The sequence below is a fragment of the Terrapene carolina genome, unplaced genomic scaffold (genome assembly GCF_002925995.2).
Source record: "Terrapene carolina triunguis isolate 2854851 unplaced genomic scaffold, T_m_triunguis-2.0 Scaffold33924, whole genome shotgun sequence".
NCBI classification, from domain to species: Eukaryota; Metazoa; Chordata; order Testudines; family Emydidae; genus Terrapene; species Terrapene triunguis.
Genome location: NW_020698275.1, coordinates 306,207 through 326,025, shown reverse-complemented (window position 1 = coordinate 326,025; position 19,819 = coordinate 306,207).

Genomic DNA, 19,819 nt, shown 5'->3' with positions numbered 1-19,819 from the left:
GGAGGGGCCGGCGCCGCTGGGGGCTAGGGAGGGGCCGGCGCCGCTGGCCTGGGGCCGACTCCCCAGGGCCTGAGCCGAGCCAGGCTGGAGACGACGGGGCCGGCTGCCGGAGGGAGCCGCTCGGTTAGGGGGGGCTAGACTGGGACGTGCCTCCTCCTCCCACCCCCCCACCCCTGCTTACCTGCTTCAGGCTTCCCGCGAATCAAATGTTCGCGGGAAGCAGGGGAGGGGGTGGAGACTTTGGGGAAGGGGTGGAGTTGGGGTGGGGGCATGGGTGGGGCGGGGCCGGGGCCCCGTGGAGTGTCCTCTTTGTGGACACTCAAAATATGGTAACCCTAGCTGACACTGCAGCCCGCCCCAGGGCGCGGGGGCTAGTTGGTGACTGGCAGTAGCCTATGACTGAGGCAAGGTGGGGATAGAAGGTTGGGGGTTCCCTGGGGAGGGGAGACCCTGAGACTGTGGGGGCATTGCCAGGGGGCAGCACCCCAAAGATAATGGGGCACCAGGTCTGGGAGGGACACAGGGGCCCCCGGCAAGCGGGACACCGGCCTGCAGAGGGCGCTCCGGAGGCTAGATGAGCTAATTCCCAGAGACCACCAGCAGGAGGTGCCGCAGGGGCGAGTTCCGCATCGCTACAGTTTGTTTTACATTCCTTCTTGTTTTCAGTAATCCAAATTGAATGCACTGATTCACGTAGTTTGTTTACAATGTAATGGGAGGCCAAGTCTTTTATAACACAAGTTCTACTTTTGCAATTGTTGTCTAGACATTCATTTTTACTTGAGGTGCATTACTAATATTTTATACTAAACGTAATGCTGAACTGCTAGAATAGATGCTCACCATCTGCTAAGAAAAGGTGTATTGCTTTCCCCGCTGAGCACTCGCTTTTAGCAAAAGAGTTAGTAGCATAATTTTAACCAAGCTTTTTAGAGTTAATTTGCTTGTGATACCAATTCCATTTTAGTTAACATTTGTGCTTCTAAACAGTTAACAACCACTGCTTCCCTTTACCATAACTTAAAAGAAGAGTGTATAAAACTAAATCTTAAATGCAAGTCTATTCAAACACATTGAGGGCATTACATTTTCATGACACTTTGCTGACAAAGGTGGAAACCTGTTGAAAAGGTAGAAACCTGTTGAAATTGTTTGGTTAGCTTTATGCATTGATTGCTGTTTTTAAACATTTTGCTATAATATTCTTATAACTATATTTAAAAGTGCAAACAAGTCTTTAAAAACCCAAGAAGAAAGTGACATTTTGTTAATATTATTTTTACCTTAATGTTGAGGTTTCCCTTCCTTTTTTTGAATAATAATAAAAAAAAATTCAACAACAACAACAAAATAAAGATTAAAAAAAACCTGTGATTACTAAAAGAGAATTATTTTTGTTTGAAATTGCATTATTTGTTGAGGCAGAAATATATGTACATATATTTATAACTGAAACCTTTTTGAATTTTGAAAAAAATGGTAATACTATTATGATGGTTATAACCCAACCATTATTTTAAAATAGTGTGGTACCACTTACACTTTTTAAAAAAGGGTATAAAATTTAATTTTGTTGCAACAAAATAAAAATAATTTTAAAAGTATTCACGTGACACACAACAGACAACATACAGGACTAACTTACAATTAAAAACAAGCGGTGCGAGTTTTGTTTATAACTATACAAAATAAGGCCTTAAGAACTTAGTTATTAAAACAGTGCATTAAAAAAAAAGACAGATAAACAAAAGGGTTAAACATTTAAGCAAGTTATTACCTTATTTAAAACTTTTTTTAATAAAAATTGATAAATATATTATTTGCCAAATTTGTTGTATTAATTTAGTAAATTAAGGCATTTTCCATTACTTTACATTAAACTTTATTTTAAAACTCTGCTATACAGTAATCAGGAAAGCCCATGATGATTTAATTGGGGATTGGTCCTGCTTTGAGCAGGGGGTTGGACTAGATGATCTCCTGAGGTCCCTTCCAACCCTGATATTCTATGAAATCTATGTTTCAAATATTAGTTAGTGGTTAGGATTAGAAGCAGAGTCTGCATTTTTCTTGCTTGGCAACCAGATCTTCAAGAAAGTTAAGAGTAGTTCCAGCTGTTGCATTCCTGAAGGGTTAAAATAATTAATTTACTGGATTTATTTAAAGCAAGAGAAACCAAGGTAAAAACCTTAGTTTGTTTGTTGCGGGAGGGGGGGGGGGGGAGAAGAGGGATGAAAAGCAACCTAGGAAGGTAGGGAGACCTGAGCCAAGAAAGATTAACTGTATCAAGGTATCTTAAAGTACAGGCAGCAGCAGCGAGTTAAGCAAACTGAGAGAGAATATAAAGGAAAACGTAACTGATATGTAAAAATATTTGAGAAAGAAGGTTCTATTTTTAGCTATGAGCGCAGAGTGTGGTTCTGTGGGTCGAAGCAGTTGGGAACCAGCACTCCTGGTTTTTATCCTGGCTCTGAGAGGAGAGTGGGGGTCGTTACCTGCTCTTGTAAAACCTGAATTTATTCCCCCAGTGTCTGTTGCTTTTTGTGTGCATGCCAAATGGACTGCGGGAGTGCCCTTTTTTCGCTGCAGTTAACTGTTTTTTGGCAACTCAATGTGTTAATGCATTAATTCTAGGTGTCAATCTGCTCAATTTTGGTTTTTCACTTTGAAATTGTTTTTTATTCACTTCCCGGCGACCGAGTTGCAGCTCCTGTCTCCTAATGTGCTCTGTGAACTGTTCCATTTTTTTTCTTTCATTTCATTTACCAATGCAGTGAAAATATTGTGTTCTATGTCTCCTCCCTGGGCACTTACTTTTCCTGATCTGACAGGCACCAGTCTCCGTTTCCGTTTAACCAGAACCTGGCTTTTCTTGTAAGGTGGGGGTTACCATGCAGTGGCCCCCGTTTCATTTTTTATTTGGCTAGGGCCCCCTTTTTCCATTTCTGGCCCCATTCTTCAGGCACAGGGGAACTACCTAAAGCCTGATCACCAATATTTATAACAGGGGACGGCACATCTCTTTTTTTTGTCAGTTTCTTACAGCAGTTTCCCATGTTTTATTTTGTTCCTCTGCTTGCTGTCTCTGGACTGCTTGCCACCCCGCGAGGGGAGTGGGAGCATTCCAGGGCACTGCTCCTTTTAACTCTTTCTTTGTTTCTGGTACTTGCCCCGCTAATTTGTGGCATGTTGTCTTAACCATTTAACAGCCATGATTATAGTTTGCAATATTCTCCATTTTAAGGCTACAATCTCTGCCCTCGCCTTACAGAGTCTAGTCAGTTTCTTCCCCACTATATTTTTTTTAAATTCATATGGGCCTGTTTTACTAGCAACCTGGCATGTCCATACCTTATTCAACTCTGTGGGGATTTGCAGGGAGGGGTTAAGGGAGTTTCCTAGCTCGTGGTCTTCTGTCATGTTAGATCGCGATTCCTCCAGAGGACAGCTCGCTTATTTACCAGATCAGCGGTCGGGGTCACCGATGTTGTCCGATGTTCGGCTGCGTGCGTGTGTTCTCGCTGCCTGCTGCACTGGCTCTGGCCAGACAGCCCGTACGGCAGGCTCCGATCAAACTGCTCAATAAGACCACAAGACTTGGTTTAGTAGCGAAGGCGCCCGGCCAAGGTTATTGTCGGCGAAGCCCGGTGATAACACCTGGCAGACTCTACGAGGATACTTAGACCTGTATGCTCGTGACAATGGACGCAGCTGGTCAGTGGTGGGACTTTCCACTGCTCCCTAGGCTGGCCAAAGACACTCCCTCTGAAATACATCTTTATACACCAGGCCAACAAATTATGGATTGCCCCTGACATATCAGGGTGCCACCCATTACCTTGTACGTGTTGCTTTGATCAAAACCTCTCTCTCCGTCATGCTGCCATCCTGACCTTATCCTTAAGATGGGTCAGCGTGTTCCTGTCATCTTTATCGAGGTGTTCTGGTACCACCTTTCTGGAATGTGTTTGCGTATATATTCTTATGCCTAGCACCACTTAGGAATGTGTTTCTGCAATATCAGCCCTGTTCTTGCCCGATTCTGTGAGCAGGGCCTGCCTCTTGCTCACAACTTAACTTTGCTTATAGCAGCAAAGTTTTGCCTACTTTAGGCCAGGCCTCAGGCCTCTGATACATGGGCTTATTTTTCAGGCCGTCTGCCTACTACACCCTTCAGTAGCATTTCACTCACTATGTTAGCGGTCTTATGTCTTAATATGCAATGGTCCAGCAGGGCGATAGCCATCTCTTCCCTCCTGTCTGGAGAAGTTTGTCTCAAGGCACACTACCTTTGACTGACCTGCCTTGAACTACAAGGCCTAGAGAACATAATTTTCAGCATATCTACATGACTCCTCACGCATGTTCTGTACCTACATCTCACAATGATTGTGGTGACACAGACTTCCATAATAGGGATCCTACATGACATTCTTTTGGTGAACCCAGAGGATCTCTGTACCTGTCATTAAGGTGGGGCCAACCAGGCAGTTGCCCAGGGCGCGGGACTGCCGGGGTGCAAAAATGGTGTGGCATGCAGGATCGGGCCCAGTGGCATCAGGGCCGCCCTGCAGGATTGGGCCCGCAGTGTCCGGCCGGAGTGCTTCATTAGCAAAGAGCAAGGCCGAAGGCAGGCTACGTTGAACAAGTGGCACTCAGGGGAGGGGTTTACGAGGTTGCTCCTTCCTCTGAGATCACTTCGACCCCCACGAGTGGCTTGTTGAAAGGGGCAGAGAGCGGAGGGGAGTAGGAGAAGCAGGTGGGTCATTCTGCAGCCCTTGGAAGACTGGCCCATATTGGGGGGGCGGCGACATGTAACTGGGGAGGCATTCAGACCTCTGCCATTGCTCCCCAGGGCAGTGTGTCTCTGCTCTGCCCAGAGCTACGGCCAAACACCCAGCCTAGCGCACAGCTCCCAGGCCATGCTTCCAAGTGACACTGGGCTGCATCATGGAGGGTCTCTGCCTGGTGTGGGGATAAGGGGCCAAATTCTGCTCTCAGTGCCACCGATGTAAATCCAGAGTAATGGCACTGAACCCCAGGCTGGCAGGGCAGGTACATTCTCCCCCGCCCAGCACCCTGGGGAGTTATTTACACCTTTGCAATGTGGGCAGAAGTGCTAACCAAGAGATTTCTGCATTTGCTCACACTGCTGCCTCGGCTTTGCACCCACACTGCACAGGTGTAAATGACGCACGAGCTGCAGCCATGGGGGAAAACCAGACTCTGCTTCCCTTGCTGAGTCTCCTGCCCGCTCTGCTCTGCCAGCGAAACCAGCCTGAGCCCCCTTACTCCTCTGGCCTCAGTCCAGGGGGGTGGGAGGCTCTGTGGTTAGTGCAATAGCCTGAGACTTAGAAGACCTGGGTTTAAGTCCCTGTTTTGTCACAGACTCCTTGTGTGGCCATAGCGTCTCAATGTCTTGGGTCCCCACCTGTAAAATGGGGTAGATCTGATTTTGCTCTGCTCTTCCAAATCCCTCCTAGAAACCCTGCTTCCAGAGTGGCCACAGGAGATGAGTTAATAGGAGAATCTGGCCAAGTTCCTCCTTCCTCTGGGTTTCCCAGGGCCCCTGTGTCTGAGGGGCCGGCTGGAGGCTCCTGGAGCAGGGACTCCATGCTTGGGCCTTGTACAGCTCCAGGCGCATCATCGGGCCTCAGCAAACAACACAAGATAGCAGGTTTTGTCCATCCCCAGTTCTGAGGAATGGAGATGCAAGTTGGGGAAACTGAGGACTTGGGACTCCAGTTAAGCAGAGTGGGGTCTAGAGGCCAGGGATAACCCAGGGGACATAATGACCAAAATATCCAATGAGCTACGCAGGTGCGAACACTGAAATCTTACCCTCTGCAGAGAGGAGTGTGATGCTTCGGCGCTCACCCAGCCCAGCAAGGGATTTCCTCACCACCTGCCTTATAAGTGCGGTGATTTAACACTGTGCGGCTGTGACTCGGAGCCTGGACACCTGTGGTCAGGCCACAAGCATAAAGGTCTCACCCTGGCTTCCACCAGCCGACCTACTCCTTGGAGGGTGACCTCGGCAGCCCTCCCAGGCCTGAGTCCCCACCAAATCCATCGACTGGCGTTCTCAACGACCAGCCACTCAGACTTTCCCCTCTGGTTCGTCCTCCCTGAAGGAGTAAAACCTGCCCCCCACTATCGGCACACTTTGGCGCACATGCTCCACACGGTTTGCACAGCAGAGACCTGCATGGGATAAAAATAAACAAAGATTATTTAATAGAAAAGCCAGATTTCCAAGCTGGAACAGTGAGGAAAAGCGACCACAGACAAATTACCCAGGAAACAAACACAGAGATGCGACTTTTCAGCCTTTACACTGTTATAGTTGCTACATTCCCTGTTCTAATGTAAGTTACCTATTGCCTCTGAACCGTTTCCCAGCATGCTCCAGTCCCAGAGGGGATCCAGGGTTTCACGGACAGTGCCCCACTTAAGGGCTGCCCCTCAGTTCCTGGATGTCCTTCTCTTCAACTCCCTACCGTTGTAAGGGGTGCAGGTTTTTTCTTTCTCTCTGACTATGGTGGGGGAAATTCCCTCCTCTCATGGGCGGAAGGTATCATAGGCCAGGAGAGGCTAAGCCTCCCCCAACCCAGGCCGAGGCCCCTTCCTGGCTCCCCCTCTCTCCCAAAGCTGGCGGGGGCTCAGCTCAGGCTGGTGGCCTGGAGCTGGGGCTAGGCTGACTGGCTGCTTCAGCTGGCCAGTGGCAACGAGTCAGGGGGCGGCTTGGGGCCAGCCAGCTGGTGGCCCGGGGGTCGGGCCAGTGCTCGGGGCCAGAAGGCAGTCCTGGGGTCATGGCGGTTTAGCTGGGGCTCCTCTGGCTGCAGGGGGACAAGGGACTCTGGTGGACGAGGGGGTGGTGGAAAGGATGGGGTAAGGGCAAGGCCGCAGGAGGAAGGGGTGGGGTCAGGGGCTAGCCTTCCCAAAGGGGGCATCAATGCCCTGCCCAGGCCTACTGTCTTAGTTTTCCAAGACTAGGGGTTTCAATTTGTTTCAGTGTTTTCCTATGAACTCTAATCATAGAAGATTAGGGTTGGAAGAGACCTCAGGGGGCTCAAGGCAGGACCAACCCCAACTAAATCATCCCAGCCAGGGCTTTGTCAAGCCAGGCCTTAAAAACCTCTAAGGATGGAGATTCCACCACCTCCCTAGGTAACCCATTCCAGTGCCTCACCACCCTCCTAGTGAAATAGTGTTTCCTAATATCCAACTGAGACCTCCCCCACTGCAACTTGAGACCATTGCTCCTTGTTCTGTCATCTGCCACCACTGAATAGCTGACCTCCATCCTTTTTGGAACCCCCTTTCAGGTAGTTGAAAGCAGCTATCAAATCCCCCTCACTCTTCTCTTCTGCAGACTAAACAATCCCAGTTCCCTCAGCCTCTCCTCATAAGTCATGTGCTCCAACCCCCTGATCATTTTCATTGTCCTCCGCTGGACTCTCTCCAATTTGTCCACATCCCTTGTGTAGTGGGGGGGACCAAAATGGACGCAATACTCCAGCTGTGGCCTCACCAGTGCCAAATAGACGGGAATAATGACCATTGGCTCTTCCTGGCTGGCAATGGACGGTCCGTTTCGTGTAAGCGACTGGCTTGGGAGGAGCTCTTCCCTGCTGTGAGAAGTATTTGAACTCGTGGTGCTGGTCATGAACATACTATTCTGTATCCCCAAATACACCGCTTCTAACTGCAGTCTGTGTACATAGCTCCAAATGACCATCACGTTCAGAACCTTACAAGTGTGCATAAAAGACCTGGGCTGACTTATTGATACACAATAATGTATAAAAGCAGTTGATTCAATTGCTTATTCTTTGGGGTTCAGGTTCACCCCTTGGGGTGTCTGGACTCTGATTGGAACAAGGAATCCGTCCGTCTCCTGCCCTATGATTTAACCGTCACTCACAAACGACTCCACTGATGAGTAAAAAATAACCGGATTCTTGCCAGCAAAGGGAAACAAGTTCTTTGTGTTTTTACTTGGGAAGATCTAAAACAAAGAGTCTGAGCGCTCTACAGGATGAGCTCCTGGGGCTGGAAACAGCTGCTCCAGAGGCAGGGTGGTCCATGTGTAGCATGCTGCGCTGCAGTGATTCTCAGGAGAACCAGGGTCTATTCCCTGCTCTGCAACCTTGGGCGAGTCTGTTTTGCCCTCCCCACCCTGTGTCTATCTTGTTGGTTCAGGCTGTCAGCTCTTTGGGGCAGCTTCAGTCCCTCCCTGGGTGTCTGAACCCAGCACAATTCAGCTGGCGTCACCCGAACATCAGTAATCGGACGGCGCGCTGTACCCTGTGACCTTCAGCTAGGCAAAGCTAAATAGGCTGTGGGTCACAGTCTGCACCAAGCCACACGGGGTCAGGATCCTCACACGGGCGGTCAGAGCAGGGTCAAACCTGAGGCTGGGAGCAGCAGAGGAGTTTTTAGCCAGGTTCCAGGCTAGAGTCAATACCAAGGCTCAGAGGCAGGTTTCAGATCTGGGGGTGAGGTCCAAAGCCAAGGACAAAGCCAGGAGCAGCAGCTCCACACTGTTTCCTGGACATTTCCTGGAAGGCTCCTTGGGTTTATATAGGGCAGAGCGCCAATCGGGAACCATGAGGCTGCTGCCTGTCAGACCCCTTGAGGCAGGACTTCCCATGGGCTGTGTCCACAGCAGTGGAGTGCATGTTGGGGGGAGCACGGAGCTGCCAGCTGCCTGGGTCCCCTAGACCCACAGGGCCTTACACAGAGGCTGCTGTGGTTTAAACCACATCAGTTTCCCATCACCCAGGGTACCCAAGGGAGTGATGTGGTTAGCATCATATCCAGCCACCTGCGACTTCCCTCACCCGACGGATGCCCGTTGTGCAGCTGGCGGGACATGAGGCTGCCGGTCAGTGGCAGTAGGCCAGGTCCTGGCCCCATCAAACCCCCTGGCACAAAGGGGAGCAGAGGCCCCCTCACCTCGAGCCGCAGAGGAGTGAGAGGAAGTCGCAGAGGACGAGGAGGAGGAATCACTAGGGGAAGTCACAACTCTAAGAAAAGTAACGGGCAAGGAAATGTCCTGCAGTGGAAACTCCGTGGTAAGAAAGAGACAGAGCAGAAATAAACCAGCGTCAGCTGAGTGTGTTCCGGCTGAGTGGGTCAGCGCCGGGGAGGGGGGTGCACCCATTCAACAGGAACCTACGTGCACCGGAGCAGCTGCCAGTACAAGGTCCTTCCAACTGTCTATCACACAAACCCAAACATGCTTGCTCTGCCCCGAGGCCCCACTCCGCTCACTCCATTTCCCCCTCCCTCCGTCACTCGCTCTCCCCCACCCTCACTCACTTTCACCAGGCTGGGGCAGGGGGTTGGGTTGTGGGAGGGGGTGCAGGTTCTGGGCTGGGATTGAGGGATTTGGAGTGTGGGAGGGGGCTCCAGGCTGAGCCCGGGGCAGTGGGTTGGGATGTAGGAGGGAGTGAGGGGTGCGGGCTCTGGGAGGGAGTTTGGGTGCAGGAGGGGCTCTGGGCTGGAGCACATGACTTATGAGGAGAGGCTGAGGGAACGGGATTATTTAGTCTGCAGAAGAGAAGAGTGAGGGGGGATTTGATAGCTGCTTTCAACTACCTGAAAGGGGGTTCCAAAGAGGATGGGTCTAGACTGTTCTCAGTGGTACCAGATGATAGAACAAGGAGTAATGGTCTCAAGTTGCAGTGGGGGAGGTCTAGGTTGGATATTAGGAAAAACTTTTTCACTAGGAGGGTGGTGAAGCACTGGAATGCGTTACCTAGGGAGGTTGGACTAGATGACCTCCTGAGGTCCCTTCCAACCCTGATATTCTATGGGCTGGGGCAGGGGTTTGGTGTGCAGGAGCGGGGTTGGGGTGCAGTCTCAGTGGGGGTGTCTACACAAACTACAATGCAAATAGTGAAGGTTAACTGAGGCAAGGCAGAACACAGTTTCACCCCTGAGTTAGTGCCAGCACTCTCTTTCGCTTGCCCTAATAAAAGCATATGCAAATGGGCATGGTGTTTAGGAATTAATAACCCCACAGGTAAGCCCAGAATACATGACATCACCTCGGAAGCAAGCGAAGGAAGAATTCTCTGTCTGTTACAAAATTGGGCTCCTTTCTTCAGGATTCTAATCTGCAGAGTTAATATAATACTCTGCAAATACATCTCTTTATTTACAAATATTCATAACCTCAAGAAATACCCCGAGCACAGCAATTACTTCCCCTTCCTCTGAGCAATTCAAATCCCTGAAGTTGAGTAGAAGCCTCTCATGTAATCAACTGATGCTGGAGGTTTCCCACTTCCCTTTTTCTCCAATGTTTTTTTCAGCCAAAGTGAGACAATGCAGCCAGCATGTGCTGACCCAAAAGGCTCTTCTGCATGTGTGTTCTCACTGAATTCAGTGGAATTACTCACGTGCTTAAATTTAAGCGTGGGCTCAAGCGCTTTGCTAGATCGAGGCCAGAACGATCAGCAGCACAGCTGGTCAGAAAAAGGTAAGTATTTCCTGACAATTTTTGCAATAAATGACCATTTGCCCCTTTCGTTCAATATCTTATCTGGAGTTTTTCATTGATTTCAATTAAAACATTCTTAAATTTACTTTTTTTTAAATCCATTTTGGTGGGGAATTTTTTTTTCATTTGCCCCAGCTGTTTCTAGTTGGGGGGAACACCCTAAAAAGTGAGAAAAAGCTGTGGTTATTTTTTGAAATGCATTTTTTTCAAATGAAAAAAAAATCAACCAAAATGAACAGGTTTCAGTACTGTGTGTGTGTGTGTGTGTGTGTGTGTGTGTGTGTGCGCGTGCATGCAGCGGGGGGCGGTGGCGTGTCAAAAGGGCATTTTCCTTGGAGAAGGATGGCCCAGTGCTTAGGGCCGTTGGCTGGGATGCAGAACACGTGGATTTAATTTGCTGCTCTGTCATAAACTTCCTGTGTGACCTTGGGCAACTTGCTTAGTCTCTCTGTGCCTCAGTTCCCTATCTGTAAAATGGGGATAAGAGCACTGCCTGACCTCACCAGGGGCATGTGAGGATAAGTGCATTTAAAAGAAGACTACGAGGGCCTTGGATGCTACAGCAGTGCGGACTAGATAAGTAGCTAAGATAGACAGACATGTTCTAGTCAGACCTTCTCATCCTCAACTCCAGCAAGGTGCATGGAGCAGCCATATTCACAAGAAGTGAGATTCACCCCCATGCAGATGCTCATCAGAAGCTGAGGCTCCACTTCAATCCAACTTGTCTGCAACTAAGGTCATAAGAACGGCCATACAGGGTCAGACCAAAGGTCCATCTAGCCCAGTGTCCTGTCTTGCGACCGTGGCCAATACCAGATGCCCCAGAGGGAATGAACAGAACAGGGAATCATCAAGTGATCCATCCCCTGTCGCCCATTCCCAGCTTCTGGCACATCCCTGCCCATCCTGGCTAATAGCCATTGATGGATCTATCCTCCACTTCCTCCTGCAAAATGCATAATTCACTATCCATTAGTCTCCTTACAAAAAGTTTCCCTCATCAGTCAGGGAGGAGAAACAATTCTGTGTGACTCAGGTGACCAATCCCACGCCAGCAATAGCGAATGGGCAAAGCAAGGAGTTCACAAATGACCCTTAGGTTGAGATTTGTTTAAACAACCACCAATAAGGAACGCAGCTGCAGAAACCAGGCACGAGTCAGACACAATAAACAGCTACAAACACACGGAGTTTCACTGGCAACAGGTAAGTTGGCCAGAGCCGTTCACTAGGGCTGAAATCACATGGGTGCAGAGTCCCGCTTCAGCTCGAGCAGCGCCTACGTCTAGTGCTGGCTGTAGGCAAATTTCAGCCACACTCATCTTTAGACCACAAGGGAGGAGACTATGAATGAATGGCACACGCCAAACAGTCCTGTATTGCTATTCATAGATTCATAGATTCTAGGACTGGAAGGGACCTCGAGAGGTCATCGAGTCCAGTCCCCTGCCCGCATGGCAGGACCAAATACTGTCTAGACCATCCCTGATAGACATTTATCTAACCTACTCTTAAATATCTCCAGAGATGGAGATTCCACAACCTCCCTAGGCAATTTATTCCAGTGTTTAACCACCCTGACAGTTAGGAACTTTTTCCTAATGTCCAACCTAGACCTCCCTTGCTGCAGTTTAAGCCCATTGCTTCTTGTTCTATCATCAGAGGCTAAGGTGAACAAGTTTTCTCCCTCCTCCTTATGACACCCTTTTAGATACCTGAAAACTGCTATCATGTCCCCTCTCAGTCTTCTCTTTTCCAAACTATACAAACCCAATTCTTTCAGCCTTGCTTCATAGGTCATGTTCTCAAGACCTTTAATCATTCTTGTTGCTCTTCTCTGGACCCTTTCCAATTTCTCCACATCTTTCTTGAAATGCGGTGCCCAGAACTGGACACAATACTCCAGCTGAGGCCTAACCAGAGCAGAGTAGAGCGGAAGAATGACTTCTCGTGTCTTGCTCACAACACACCTGTTAATACATCCCAGAATCACGTTTGCTTTTTTTGCAACAGCATCACACTGTTGACTCATATTTAGCTTGTGGTCCACTATAACCCCTAGATCCCTTTCTGCCGTACTCCTTCCTAGACAGTCTCTTTCCATTCTGTATGTGTGAAACTGATTGTTCCTTCCTAAGTGGAGCACTTTGCATTTGTCTTTGTTAAACTTCATCCTGTTTAACTCAGACCATTTCAGACAAGAGCACCACCAGCAGCGCTGAAATGAGATAAATCAATCGTAGTGCCAATTTGGCAAATGTCCCGAACTCCAAAAGAGGCCTCTAAGGCTGTCCCGCAAGAGTGAAGACACGCAGGATTCCAATAGCAAGGCGTTGGAAACACTGGGACTTTTTAAATCATGGGATAGAAAGCTTTCTGCATCAGGGCATCTGCCCACCTTGAATTGAAGGTGCTAAGAGAAAATGTCTTTTCTAGGCATGCCATTCCAGGGTTTCATGAAGGAAGCTCTTCACAGCTGATCCAGTTCTCTGAATTCCCATTCTCCCAGGAAACACCAGTCATCAGAGAGTGACAGATGTATTGGATGAAATGGACATTTCCTTAACAGTATCATAGAATATCAGGGGTGGAAGGGACCTCAGAAGGTCATCTAGTCCAACCCCCTGCTCAAAGCAGGACCAATCCCCAACAATTTTTAATCCCTAAATGGCCCCCTCAAGGATTGAACTCACAACGCTTGGTTTAGCAGGCCAATGCTCAAACCACTGAGCTATCCCTCCCCCCCTTTCCCAAAAAATCCTGTTTTTTTGTTTCAATTGGAAGTGAAGAGATACATGTTGAAAAGCTTTGCTCCCTGACCAGGAATTGAACCTGGGCTGTGTCAGTAAAAGTGCCAAAGCCTAACCACTAGATCACCAGGGAGCCAGCCTCACACCTACCATATCCTGTCTCACAGTGGTGGGACCTTAGCACGCAAGGCAATGGGAAACTATGGAAAGATCCATTATTTATACGAGGAAGGAAGACTTACTCCAAGCTTCTGCATTCAGAATTTGTCAGTTTCTTGCTTCCGCCTGTAAATCCAGTGAGGGATTTTTCTGGAGTTAATAAACATACTCCATCACCTGCATCCAAAGGATTGTGGGAATTAAAAAAAACTAATCAAGACATAAAATTGAACAGCTGGGTAAGGCGTAGAAGGAGGGTGAATGAAAGGGTAATTACAGGGCCCAAGTCCAGATCCCATGTAATAAACGTTAATCACAAACAAATATGTTTTAATACCATAAAGCACAGCATTGCCATCTCTTGGTATTTTATCAGGAAGCTTGTGATATCTGGTGCTTTTCTTAAAGTCCCAGCTCCTGGAGTCAAGGGATTAGAGGAGAGTCTCGGCTTCCATTTTGAAAAAAAGTAAGTTTCTAGCCGTCCTAGGTGCGGAGAAAAGCTTGAACATGTGACACCAAATGGGTCAAAGAGCAGATGGCAAATAGAAAAACCCAGATATGATTGTTTTAAAAAAAGCCTCTGAACTGTTAAGAAATCTCATGATTTTTTGAGGCCTGGCTCCTGGCTTTTGAACGTTCAGGGATGGCAATACTGCATTGGGCTGGATCCTCAGCCAGTGTAAATGAACGATGGAGCGACACCAGTTTATACCACACGACAGTCTGGATCGTATGTTTTCTTGAAAGATCTGCTACTAAATGTACATAAAATGACAGGCTTAGTAACGCTGTCTGGTTTCTAAGTCACAGCACAACGATGTAAAGTGTTACTACCCAATTCCTACACACCAGTAACCTCCTACCAGCAAACCAAGTGTCCTAGTTGCCATCCCGGTACCACCCACTTTGAAAAGAGACCTTCTCCATTTGGCTTGGTTATGGCCAGAGGCTGTGTGATGCCGGCAGGCCAGGCGCCAGCTCACACCAATGTCCCCAGGCCCCAGCCGGGTGCTGACGGATACAGAGCTGGAATCTGTCTGGCTCACTTGTGGGTTAATCTGGATAAATAGGTATTAGAATGATAAGAACGTGGTTAGTGTTTGGACTCTATCGGATGCTTGTGCGTTGCTGCCTGCATTGATCTGACTTGTGAGATCTGCATTCCACATTGTAAAGTAATAGTGAGCAGGTGTCGTGTGAGCGTCTGAATCGCCAGACAGGAGAGGGACACTAAGTAGTGTGGAGAGATGTTCTTCTATGGAAATTGTTACGCCTCTCCCGAAAGAAGAGACCCATCCATGCCAGATGGGCTCTGGGCGGATCTTACAACACCCCACAGCTGGGTTGAGAAATTCTCAACAAAAGGACTGAAGACTCTTATTATTGTTCTATTCTCCTCCCCGTGCAGATGAGTCATGCAAGAGTGCTCGCAGCTCAAAGCACATGGCAGGAGGGGGATAAAAATCGCAAACCAAAGGAAGTAGGTATCTCTGTGCTGCTTGGACTCTGGGGGCTTAGTATTTCTAGGCATAAGCAAGAGATCCCCTGCTGCTTAGCCTGGGCTAGCCCTAAAGGACACACAGAGCTTGCTGATTATAGAAGCCTATACTACCTTTTGAAACCAACTCATTCATGCTTCTATATTCACTTGCTTCAACCTGGTAAATAGCTCTCTAATTTCCTTTGCCTATTTAATAAATCTTCATACAGTTTACAGTAGGATTGGCTGCAAGCCTTTGGTGTGAGACCTAAAGTGCAATTGGCTGGGGTAAGTGACTGTTCCTTTGGGATGAGGAATAACCTATCCATTGCTGTGATCCTTGGTGTAAGGGGCCATCTATCCTAGAGAGATGCTCACGTGGCGGCAAGACAGATCGGAGTAAGCAAGGGGGCCGTCTGGGACTCTGTGTTAAAGCTTTCATAGTGCCCGAGGAGTTTGCACTTGTGTGAAATCTAAGTTTAGAACTTGCAACCGATGTGGGGTTTACACCCTGGTTTGTAACTGTCTTCCCTGAGGTTGGTGCTGCTGCTCTTGTGGCACCAGTGGGAGCATCACAGGTAGCTTCTACAACCACCGTCAGGCAGAGGGTGAGATTCTGCTCTGTGCAATGGGCCAGCGCAAACCTGGGCCTCACCTGAGCCCTATCTACGTCGGGTGCTTCCAGATGTGCAGCCCCTTTGGGGTCAGTGGCCATGCGCTGGGCTGGGTGGTGAGTGTTTGCAGGATCAGGCCCTTTTTAGTCCCAGCTCACAGAACAGGGCTGGAAAGTGGTACCCGAAGGCACTGCGATGCCTGCGCTACTCCACTGACACTCTGCAAGCGGGGGCTGAGCTGGGCCTCTCAGGCCGGCATGGAGCAGCACTGCCTCCCACCAGTGCCAGCTGGAGCCTCGGGAGCACGGACCAATCCCCAACTAAATCATCCCAGCCAGGGCTTTGTCAAGCCTGACCTTAAAAACCTCTAAGGAAGGAGATTCCACCACCTCCCTAGGTAACCCATTCCAGTGCTTCACCACCCTCCTAGTGAAAACGTTTTTCCTAATATCCAACCTAGACCTCCCCTGCTGCAACTTGAGACCATTGCTCCTTGTTCTGTCATCTGCCACCACTGAGAACAGCCGAGCTCCATCCTGTTTGGAACCCCCCAGTTGAAGGCTGCTATCAAATCCCCCCTCATTCTTCTCTTCTGCAGACTAAACAATCCCAGTTCCCTCAGCCTCTCCTCATAAGTCATGTGCTCCAGACCCCTAGTCATTTTTGTTGCCCTCTGTGGGACTCTTTCCAGTTTTTCCTCATCCTTCTTGTAGTGTGGGGCCCCAAACTGGACACAATACTCCAGATTTCTCTCAGCTCTAGTCCCTACCCCAAGAATTCCATTAGGACGTATTCTGCCCTGTTTAAAGCCACATTCCAGGCCACATGGGGAGCTGGCCTAGGCCTTGTTTTTCACCATGATGCTTGTGGCTGATCTGCACTGGCCAGGCAGACTACACGGCAACACCTAGCTAGCAGGAACTGCCCTTAAAGCCAGTTCAGTTCACGTGGTTTAATGTCTGGTGTGATGGGCCCGGGCATGCCTGGCCTCCTTGGTCTGGGGCCGGCAGATGGAAGAAGCACAAAGATCTCGGTGGTTCTAAATGGTGCAGAAATGGGGTGGGAGAAGGGGGAGCCGGGGGTTGGTGAAGAGCCCCCAGATCAAGACATGACAGCCAGAGAGCTGCCCTGGGCTCCTGTGTGCATCTCCAGGGGAGCTTGGGGGAGGAGGGCCACACAAGCAGGCTGTGGTATGTTTCTGATCGCTCAAAGTAACCGCAAGAGAGGATCCGAGAGCAGAATCGCTCCTTTGATCTTGGAAGCCCACAAACAGAAAAGACACCACAGTGAGATTCCCCCACCCCCAACCCCTCAGGGTGCGAGAAGGGGAGGTGCTGGTTGATTCACTCGCTCTACCACAAGTGACCTTAGGCAAGTCACACAGGATATGACGACTCTGCCAACAAACACTCACAGCTGGCCCCTGCCAGCTGACTTGGGCTCGTGGGGCTTGGGTTTAATTGCGGGGTCCTAGACCCCCATGTCTACACTGCAGTTAAACAGCCCCTTAGCCCGAGCCCAAGTCAGCTGGCAGGGGCCAGCCGCAGGTGTCTAACTGCAGAGTAGACATACCCGCAGCCGCTCGGTGCCTCAGTTTCCCATCTGTAAGTGGAGATTGTGGCGGGTTCCCCCCGGGGTGGCACCTGGAACTGGGGTACCACTGAGCCCTCTGACCCACCAGTCCAGGCTCCTTCTCACACTGTGCTGCTGTGCCAAGTGGCAAATCCATTTGAACTTGCACGTTCACCAGCATTCACACAGGTCGGGACACACCCTGCTGCAGGCTCTCTAACCGCCAGCCTCCCAGCCGAGGACCCTAGAGCAGTACGTCCTGCCCTGGTCGGATCTGGACCGTATATGGGTTTAACATCCGGTCCGCCTTTGGCTCAATGTGAAGAGGACCATGCACACTTGTGGTAACCAAGCAGAGATTTTCCCCAGACACCTTAGTCAAACGCACACTTCAAACATAAAATATGTTTGTTTAACTACAAAAGGATAGATTTGAAGTGATTACAAGTGATAGCAAACAGATCAAAGCAGATTACCTAGTGACTAAACAAAACCACAAACTGAGCGTAACAGACTAGATAGGTAGGACGTGAATTAGCAAATTCTCACCCTGAGTGATAAACAGGCTGGCAGATTCTTAAGGCACAAGCTGCCTTGGCTTTGCAGGTTGGGTTTCCCAGGTTTGCATACACCCATCGCTTCCCCCGTGTTCAGTCTTTGTTCCTCAGGTGTTGTGTTGTCGGGAGAGTGAGGTACCATCATGATGTTATTTCCCCCCTTTTATATCTTCTTCCCACTCGCTGGAAAGCTCTTTTGCTGTGACCTGGGTCGAACAGTTCCCATTGTGCAGGGCTGTCTCTGAGAGGTTTCTATTGCACACAGTTCCTGGGGTAATCCTTGTGCTTGTGTGCATTTCCTCAATAAGCCGTTAACCTTGTTTGGCCTTTTTACTGTTGTACCTGAAAGGCTGCTTGTGGGTGTTTTCAACCTCACAACATGTTTCAGTAACACATACGTAGCCAAACTTCATAACTTCACATATGACGATAGCACACACAATCCAACGAGATATTCATGTCTAGCAGACCAAGACTTTTAGAATGACACCTCACCGGGCAGACTGTGTACAAAACATATCTTATTGACATGACCGTGGTGAATATTGGGGTGCTGGGTGTCACAGAGAGAATGGCACGGCGTTGCTTCAGGAAGGGGGAAATTCATTAATGACAGAGCACTGCTATGGTGATGGTGCCCATAGATGGAGATAGGAGGTTACAGGAATGGGGGCTGCTGCTTGAGCTCAGCATCCCAGCCGGTGGCAGATAAGCCATTGAGCCAATGGGGCCTATGCCCAGTAGCCCCAGCCAATTGGGGGCCCCCCCGCAAAAATGGGTGCCCCCCCCGCCCTGACCTGTTCCACCCACGACAATGCCCCACACCCCGACCCCCTTTCCCCACCAGGAGCACTGGGCGGGCGGATTGGGGCAATGCCCCACGCCCCGACCCCATGAGCGTGGGGGAGGAGGTGGGGGTGAAGGCCTGCAGGTGGAAGGGGTGGGGAGGGGCCCCCACTTGCTCTGGCCCAGGGCCCCACAACAGCTTAATCCACCTCTGATCCCAGCACATACGGCCAGTCCCTGCTCCTGCCCAGAGACCCTGCAGTACGCACCACAGCGAGGCCAGCTGAGGACGGGAGTATTGTTACACGTGTGTACACAGTGCTGTCAATGCGCACAGCCCTCTGCCAGACACAGCCCCTGCCCCAGAGAGCTCAGATTATAAAGTCCCAGGGACGTCAGTAGGCGTCTTGCTGTTGACTAGACTGGGGTTAGAACGGGCTCTCCCAGAGCATCAGGCCTCGCAGCGTCGTGTTCCCTAATTCCTAGGAGGGCAGGTTTGCCGGATCGGCGCAGATCTGCTCTGCGGCTAGTCTGGCATCCCAGCTCCTGCTGTACACAACACCCCACTGGCTCATGCCGCCTTCTCCGATAGCACCGCAGGCCACTGGTCTCACCAGCCCACTATCATCCCTCCTCAGACACAGGGACAGCTGCAGGTCCCAGGAGAGATCGGGGCCCCATTGTGCCTGGTGCTGCACGTACACAGGGGGAGAGGCAGCCCCTGCTCCGAAGAGCTTCACTCTAAGCGATCAGACAAGGAGTGAGGGAAACGGACGTGTTATTAATGTCATTTCACAGCGGGGACCTGAGGCCAGAGAGACTAAGGGACTGGCCCAGGGTCATGCAGGGAGTCACTGGCAGAGCAGGGAATTCACCCACATGGCAGGGCTCCCTCTCCAGAACTGCCGTCTCCAGACCCATATCCCCCTGCTACCGACCCAGCTGATATTAGCTCAGATGCCTGCTAAGTTACAGCAGCCTCCTGGGGTGCCCTATGGGTCCCAGCGCTGCTCAGAATCCGCCCCATGACATGCCCGTCCCACCCCAACCTTCCCCCAGCACACCGCCTACAGGCGTAAGAACGTAAGAATGGCTACATTGGGTCCATCTAGCCCAGTGTCCTGTCTTCCAACAGTGGCCAATGCCAGGTGCCCCAGAGGGAATGAAGAGAACAGGGAATCATCAAGTGATCCATCCCCTGTCGCCCAGTCCCAGCTTCGGGCAAACACAGGCTAGGGACACATCCCTGCCCATCCTGGCTAATAGCTATTGATGGACCTGTCCTCCATGAATTTATCTAGCTCTTTTTTGAACCCTGTTATAGTCTTGGTCTTCACAACATCCTCAGAGACGGCTCCATGGCTGGCTGCCCCGTGCCTGTGTAG